Below are 8,260 nucleotides of genomic sequence, written 5' to 3' on the forward strand. Positions count from 1 at the left end.
ACAACACATCAAATAAGAGTTTTTCGGTGACAAATAAAGTTCTTGTGTTCCTGGCATAGGATACTGGTCTGCAACAGACATCAGCGCCTGCTTTCGCATTGTATGAAATAATAATTTGCGAACTGTACAATTGTGATTGTTAGCGCCGACTCAACATACATAAAGCATGATTTTCAAGTCGGCTAATCAAATCTTTATTCTTGATACGTTTATTATCGTGATTATGAAACTGATTAGCTAAGCCTCAGCTGACTGGAACTGCCAAGCAACATACACTTTACATTCCGAATACACCCATAGTCAGATTCATTGCCAAAATCAACTAAGAGGGGGCGCCACCGTAGTTATCAACTGGGACGTAATACCGATCGCAATCTCGAAAATGAGGTCAGTATATGTTCGACCGTCAACGCGACTACACACTCGCTACACTATCCAGACAGTCAGTTGGAGACGAGGATATATCCAGTGATTGAGTGGGCACAGTGAACGCGTGTGTATGTGTGTGTGCAGTACACTTTTCCGACATAATCTAAAATCTAATTCCCGAATCTTCCGGAAGCGTCCGTTACGACGTCACATCACGGACGTAACGCTCTGTAGAGGTCCCATGATTGAGAAGTGCAAGCGTCGGTGTTGCGGCGATACGTTCAGGGTATTCACATAACCCAGAGACGCCATCCGCCGAGGCGTCCGAATGTGACGTCGTTACGGTACCTGGTGGAAATTTCCGAATGCTAGACACTGGAATCGTTCACACAGCTACAGTTAGACTCACATCAGTAGTTTTGGTCACCAATGCGACTGTCAACTCGGAGTAAAAACGGAACGCAGTTCGCAGTTGACTGCGTGACGTCACGGTCGGCACTACTCGAAGTATGTTTCGGAGTACACCCATAGACAGATTCATTGCTGAAATCAACTAAGAGAGGGTGTCACCGGAGTTATGAGCTGGGACGTAACACCGATCGGAATCCTGAAAATGAGGTCAGTATATTTTTGACCATCAACGCGACTATACACTCGTAACCCTTTCCAAAAAGTTCACTGGCGACGTGGATAAACACAGTGATTGAGCATGCACTGTGTACATATGCGTATGTATCTGTACAGTCCAGTATTCCGACACAATCTAAAATCTAATTGCCGAATCTTCCAGAAGTGTCCGTTAGGACGAGACACCACGAACATAACGCTCTGTAGAGGTCGCATACCTCAAAAGTGCAAGCGTCGGTGTTGCAGCGATACGTTCAGGGTATTCACAAAACCCAGGGACGCCACCCGCCGAGGCGTCCGACGTGCGCATAGAGATATAAGATTAGAGTACGTGAGTCAGCCGATACGACCAGTAGCGGGATTTTGCAACTCTCTACCGACAATTATCGCTGTCGCTTGCATCGACGATGCTAGCGACGTACGGTGATTCTGTAACTTAGACATAACGGTATTGATCGATGCAAAACCAGTCACAGGCGCATCGACAAATGTCGATAGATTTTCAGCAAATTTTACAACGTCGCAGATATTATCACTAAAAATCTAGTAACTTCGGATAGATTATTTGTGAACGCAAACAAAATCTGTATCTCTACCGTGATCATTCCTAGCGTTGTAAAAAAAAACTTTTCTCCGATTAATCAAAAACGTGAAAAATGGAACAGTGCAAGTATACTGAGCCCAAATAGTTCCAATGGTTTTGGCTACTTTGAGTACTATTGACTATACAAATGTTGCAATGCTCAAGTAAACTGATTTGGAGAAAAGACCTTATGTCCTCTGTTTGTCATCTATTAATGACTAGAGTCACTCTATCCAAGTAATTGCATAAAATTCAGAAACATTTTTTCAATTCACTTTGACTGAGCCCGCTTCACGGGTCTATTTCTCAACATCGAAACAGTTGATCAAATATTATTATTTAATCCATTCTACAGCGAATAAAAAATGAACTTGTTATTTGTTATATTAAAAAGCCATCGGGAGATTTGATAAAATACTATTATTAAAACAACTCCTACGATATCTTATAAACGGACTTGTATTGGAAGATATTGAGGATTTAGTCAACGTAACCTTGAAAGTATGTTTTTAAATTTTATACAATTAGTTGGATAATGAACAATGTTTTATAGAGAACGTTAACAGATTATATTATAGTGCTGAAAAAAATAATTGCTTGTTAATGTGGATCTTCATATTCATTTGCATTATGAAGATTTCAATCCTTTTCAAGAGTGAATCATCATGATGTCTTTTATTTTTTTTTCTAACACTACCGCATGTGCACACGTACAAGTGAATTTCGCAACGTGAATTCTCAAACCGAGAGCATACTTTACAAATGTATGTATGTATATAATATTTATTGATCCCCTTGGGGTTACAATGACTTCCATTTTCCTCTCCCTCTACAATAATTCTACATGTTTTCTTAACCTATTCTTATCCTACTCTTACATCCTACCTCATCCTTACTTATTTTCTAATTGACTGTGCCCTGTGCCGTTGCCTTGCCATTCCCTTACTTTCCCTCTTATCCTTTCCTTATTCTTTATCCTTATCTTTACTTAACCTTACCCTATTTTACCTTATTCTATTCCCTATTTGTCCTTATCCTACTCGACTTCCGTTTCCCATTAATCTCTCACTCTTTCATTCTCGCGTACCTCCCTGATCCTTTCCAGTTCTCTCATCCAAACTTCTCCCGCCCACTCCTCACCCAACATCTCCCTCACCACCTCCTACCAGCTTTCCCCCCTTCTATCCGAGCCCACGCACCTTTCCCATACGTGCTCCCATGTTTCCTCCTCCCCCCCGCACACCCTACACCTTCTCTTTTCTTCTTCTTCCCAGTAACTTGCCTCCTTCATCTCGCTTCCTAATCTAAATCTTGCCACCCTTGTCCACCTGCTTTCCCCCCAGCCCTTTCCCAGGTAACCTGGTATCCCTTCTCCCTTCACTAACCTGTACCATCTGTTGTACCCCGATTCCCGTATTTTCTCCCGCCTCTCTTTTCTCTGTTCTTCCCTCTCTCTCTCTCTCCTCTATTTCCCTAAAATCTACCTCTCCCCTCTCCCTTCTCGCGGCTACCTCACTACTCTCTGCACCTTTTTATGCAAAAAAACTTTCCCTTTCTCTTTCCCATCTCGATCCCTGCCTCCAAACTTCTACCTTTTCCCTTATCTCTTCCCAGCATCTCCTAGCCAACTCGCTACCCTCCCCTCTCTCCAGCTTCCTTTCAAAATTCCATGCCCTTCTCCCTGCGCTAATCCCTAGCTTCTCCCTCTGTAGCTCCTTCCTTACTAAATATCCCGGTGTTCGCCCATCCACTCCTATTGTCCATCTCAAAAATCTATCCTGTACCGCCTTGACCGCCCTCCACTCCCTCCACCGCCATACCTCCGATGCGCACTCTATCGTGCACCACGTCTGACGCTGGTCTGTGCTGGTCTGTGCTGGTCTGTGCTGGTCTGTGCTGGTCTGTGCTGGTCTGTGCTGGTCTGTGCTGGTCTGTGCTGGTCTGTGATGGTCTGTGCTGGTCTGGGACTGGTCTGGCGCTGGTCTGGGACTGGTCTGTGCAGGTCTGTGCCGGTCTGTGCCGGTCTGTGCCGGTCTGTGCCGGTCTGTGCTGGTCTGTGTTGGTCTGTGCTGGTCTGTGCTGGTCTGTGCTGGTCTTTGCTGGTCTGTGCTGGTCTGTGCTGGTCTGTGCCGGTCTGTGCTGGTTTGTGCCGGTCTGTGCCGGTCTGTGCCGGTCTGTGCCGGTCTGTGCCGGTCTGTGCTGGTCTGTGCTGGTCTGTGCTGGTCTGTGCTGGTCTGGGACTGGTCTGGGACTGGTCTGGCGCTGGTCTGGGACTGGTCTGGGACTGGTCTGGCGCTGGTCTGGCGCTGGTCTGGGACTGGTCTGTGCCGGTCTGTGCCGGTCTGTGCCGGTCTGTGCTGGTCTGTGCTGGTCTGTGCTGGTCTGTGCCGGTCTGTGCCGGTCTGTGCTGGTCTGTGCTGGTCTGTGCTGGTCTGTGCTGGTCTGTGCTGGTCTGTGCTGGTCTGTGCTGGTCTGTGCTGGTCTGGGACTGGTCTGGCGCTGGTCTGGGACTGGTCTGTGCCGGTCTGTGCCGGTCTGTGCCGTTCTGTGCCGGTCTGTGACGGTCTGTGCTGGTCTGTGCTGGTCTGTGCTGGTCTGTGCCGGTCTGTGCCGGTCTGTGCTGGTCTGTGCTGGTCTGTGCTGGTCTGTGCTGGTCTGTGCTGGTCTGTGCTGGTCCGTGCTGGTCCGTGCTGGTCTGTTCTGGTCTGTGCTGGTCTGTGCTGGTCTGTGCTGGTCTGTGCCGGTCTGTGCTGGTCTGTGCCGGTCGGTGCTGGTCTGTGCTGGTCTGTGCTGGTCTGTGATGGTCTGTGCTGGTCTGTGATGGTCTGTGCAGGTCTGGGACTGGTCTGGCGCCGGTCTGGGACTGGTCTGTGCAGGTCTGTGCCGGTCTGTGCCGGTCTGTGCCGGTCTGTGCCGGTCTGTGCTGGTCTGTGCTGGTCTGTGCTGATCTGTGCTGGTCTGTGCTGGTCTGTGCTGGTCTGTGCTGGTCTGTGCTTGTCTGTGATGGTCTGTGCTGGTCTGGGACTGGTCTGGCGCTGGTCTGTGCTGGTCTGTGCTGGTCTGTGCTGGTCTGGGACTGGTCTGGCGCTGGTCTGGGACTGGTCTGTGCCGGTCTGTGCCGGTCTGTGCCGGTCTGTGCCGGTCTGTGCCGGTCTGTGCCGGTCTGTGCCGGTCTGTGCCGGTCTGTGCCGGTCTGTGCCGGTCTGTGCCGGTCTGTGCCGGTCTGTGCCGGTCTGTGCCGGTCTGTGCCGGTCTGTGCCGGTCTGTGCTGGTCTGTGCTGGTCTGTGCTGGTCTGTGCTGGTCTGTGCTGGTCTGTGCTGGTCTGGGACTGGTCTGGCGCTGGTCTGGGACTGGTCTGTGCCGGTCTGTGCTGGTCTGTGCTGGTCTGTTCTGGTCTGTGCTGGTCTGTGCTGGTCTGTGCCGGTCTGTGCTGGTCTGTGCCGATCTGTGCCGGTCTGTGCCGGTCTGTGCCGGTCTGTGCCGGTCTGTGCTGGTCTGTGCTGGTCTGTGCTGGTCTGTGCTGGTCTGTGCTGGTCTGTGCTGGTCTGTGCTGGTCTGTGCTGGTCTGTGCTGGTCTGGGACTGGTCTGTGCTGGTCTGGGACTGGTCTGGGACTGGTCTGGCGCCGGTCTGGGACTGGTCTGGGACTGGTCTGGCGCTGGTCTGGCGCTGGTCTGGGACTGGTCTGGCGCTGGTCTGGGACTGGTCTGGGACTGGTCTGTGCTGGTCTGTGCTGGTCTGTGCTGGTCCGTGCTGGTCCGTGCTGGTCCGTGCTGGTCTGTTCTGGTCTGTGCTGGTCTGTGCTGGTCTGGGACTGGTCTGGGACTGGTCTGGCGCTGGTCTGGGACTGGTCTGGGACTGGTCTGGCGCTGGTCTGGCGCTGGTCTGGGACTGGTCTGGGACTGGTCTGTGCTGGTCTGTGCTGGTCTGTGCTGGTCTGTGCTGGTCTGTGCTGGTCTGTGCTGGTCCGTGCTGGTCCGTGCTGGTCTGTTCTGGTCTGTGCTGGTCTGTGCTGGTCTGTGCTGGTCTGTGCCGGTCTGTGCCGGTCTGTGCCGGTCGGTGCTGGTCTGTGCTGGTCTGTGCTGGTCTGTGCTGGTCTGTGCTGGTCTGTGATGGTCTGTGCAGGTCTGGGACTGGTCTGGCGCCGGTCTGGGACTGGTCTGTGCAGGTCTGTGCCGGTCTGTGCCGGTCTGTGCCGGTCTGTGCCGGTCTGTGCTGGTCTGTGCTGGTCTGTGCTGGTCTGTGCTGGTCTGTGCTGGTCTGTGCTGGTCTGTGCTGGTCTGTGCTGGTCTGTGCTGGTCTGTGCTGGTCTGTGATGGTCTGTGCTGGTCTGGGACTGGTCTGGCGCTGGTCTGGGACTGGTCTGTGCAGGTCTGTGCCGGTATGTGCCGGTCTGTGCCGGTCTGTGCCGGTCTGTGCTGGTCTGTGCTGGTCTGTGCTGGTCTGTGCTGGTCTGTGCTGGTCTGTGCTGGTCTGTGCTGGTCCGTGCTGGTCCGTGCTGGTCCGTGCTGGTCCGTGCTGGTCTGTTCTGGTCTGTGCTGGTCTGTGCTGGTCTGTGCTGGTCTGTGCTGGTCTGTGCTGGTCTGTGCTGGTCTGTGCTGGTCTGTGCTGGTCTGTGCTGGTCTGTGCTGGTCTGTGCTGGTCTGTGCTGGTCTGGGACTGGTCTGGGACTGGTCTGGCGCTGGTCTGGGACTGGTCTGTGCCGGTCTGTGCCGGTCTGTGCCGGTCTGTGCCGGTCTGTGCCGGTCTGTGCCGGTCTGTGCCGGTCTGTGCCGGTCTGTGCCGGTCTGTGCCGGTCTGTGCCGGTCTGTGCCGGTCTGTGCCGGTCTGTGCCGGTCTGTGCCGGTCTGTGCTGGTCTGTGCTGGTCTGTGCTGGTCTGTGCTGGTCTGTGCTGGTCTGTGCTGGTCTGGGACTGGTCTGGCGCTGGTCTGGGACTGGTCTGTGCCGGTCTGTGCTGGTCTGTGCTGGTCTGTTCTGGTCTGTGCTGGTCTGTGCTGGTCTGTGCTGGTCTGTGCTGGTCTGTGCCGGTCTGTGCCGGTCTGTGCCGGTCTGTGCTGGTCTGTGCTGGTCTGTGCTGGTCTGTGCTGGTCTGTGCTGGTCTGTGCTGGTCTGTGCTGGTCTGTGCTGGTCTGTGCTGGTCTGGGACTGGTCTGTGCTGGTCTGGGACTGGTCTGGGACTGGTCTGGCGCCGGTCTGGGACTGGTCTGGGACTGGTCTGGCGCTGGTCTGGCGCTGGTCTGGGACTGGTCTGGCGCTGGTCTGGGACTGGTCTGGGACTGGTCTGTGCTGGTCTGTGCTGGTCTGTGCTGGTCCGTGCTGGTCCGTGCTGGTCCGTGCTGGTCTGTTCTGGTCTGTGCTGGTCTGTGCTGGTCTGGGACTGGTCTGGGACTGGTCTGGCGCTGGTCTGGGACTGGTCTGGGACTGGTCTGGCGCTGGTCTGGCGCTGGTCTGGGACTGGTCTGGGACTGGTCTGTGCTGGTCTGTGCTGGTCTGTGCTGGTCTGTGCTGGTCTGTGCTGGTCTGTGCTGGTCCGTGCTGGTCCGTGCTGGTCTGTTCTGGTCTGTGCTGGTCTGTGCTGGTCTGTGCTGGTCTGTGCCGGTCTGTGCCGGTCTGTGCCGGTCGGTGCTGGTCTGTGCTGGTCTGTGCTGGTCTGTGCTGGTCTGTGCAGGTCTGTGATGGTCTGTGCAGGTCTGGGACTGGTCTGGCGCCGGTCTGGGACTGGTCTGTGCAGGTCTGTGCCGGTCTGTGCCGGTCTGTGCCGGTCTGTGCCGGTCTGTGCTGGTCTGTGCTGGTCTGTGCTGGTCTGTGCTGGTCTGTGCTGGTCTGTGCTGGTCTGTGCTGGTCTGTGCTGGTCTGTGCTGGTCTGTGCTGGTCTGTGATGGTCTGTGCTGGTCTGGGACTGGTCTGGCGCTGGTCTGGGACTGGTCTGTGCAGGTCTGTGCCGGTATGTGCCGGTCTGTGCCGGTCTGTGCCGGTCTGTGCTGGTCTGTGCTGGTCTGTGCTGGTCTGTGCTGGTCTGTGCTGGTCTGTGCTGGTCTGTGCTGGTCCGTGCTGGTCCGTGCTGGTCCGTGCTGGTCCGTGCTGGTCTGTTCTGGTCTGTGCTGGTCTGTGCTGGTCTGTGCTGGTCTGTGCTGGTCTGTGCTGGTCTGTGCTGGTCTGTGCTGGTCTGTGCTGGTCTGTGCTGGTCTGTGCTGGTCTGTGCTGGTCTGGGACTGGTCTGGGACTGGTCTGGGACTTGTCTGGGTCTGGTCTGGGACTGGTCTGTGCCGGTCTGTGCCGGTCTGTGCCGGTCTGTGCTGGTCTGTGCTGGTCTGTGCTGGTCTGTGCTGGTCTGTGCTGGTCTGTGCTGGTCTGTGATGGTCTGTGCAGGTCTGGGACTGGTCTGGCGCCGGTCTGGGACTGGTCTGTGCAGGTCTGTGCCGGTCTGTGCCGGTCTGTGCCGGTCTGTGCCGGTCTGTGCTGGTCTGTGCTGGTCTGTGCTGGTCTGTGCTGGTCTGTGCCGGTCTGTGCTGGTCTGTGCTGGTCTGGCGCTGGTCTAGGACTGGTCTGTGCTGGTCTGGGACTGGTCTGGGACTGGTCTGGGACTGGTCTGGGTCTGGTCTGGGACTGGTCTGGGTCTGGTCTGGGACTGGTCTGGGACTGGTCTGTGCTGGTCTGTGCTGGTCTGTGCTGGTCTGTGC

Source organism: Neodiprion virginianus, unplaced genomic scaffold (assembly GCF_021901495.1).
Source record: "Neodiprion virginianus isolate iyNeoVirg1 unplaced genomic scaffold, iyNeoVirg1.1 ptg000063l, whole genome shotgun sequence".
Lineage (NCBI taxonomy): Eukaryota > Metazoa > Arthropoda > Insecta > Hymenoptera > Diprionidae > Neodiprion > Neodiprion virginianus.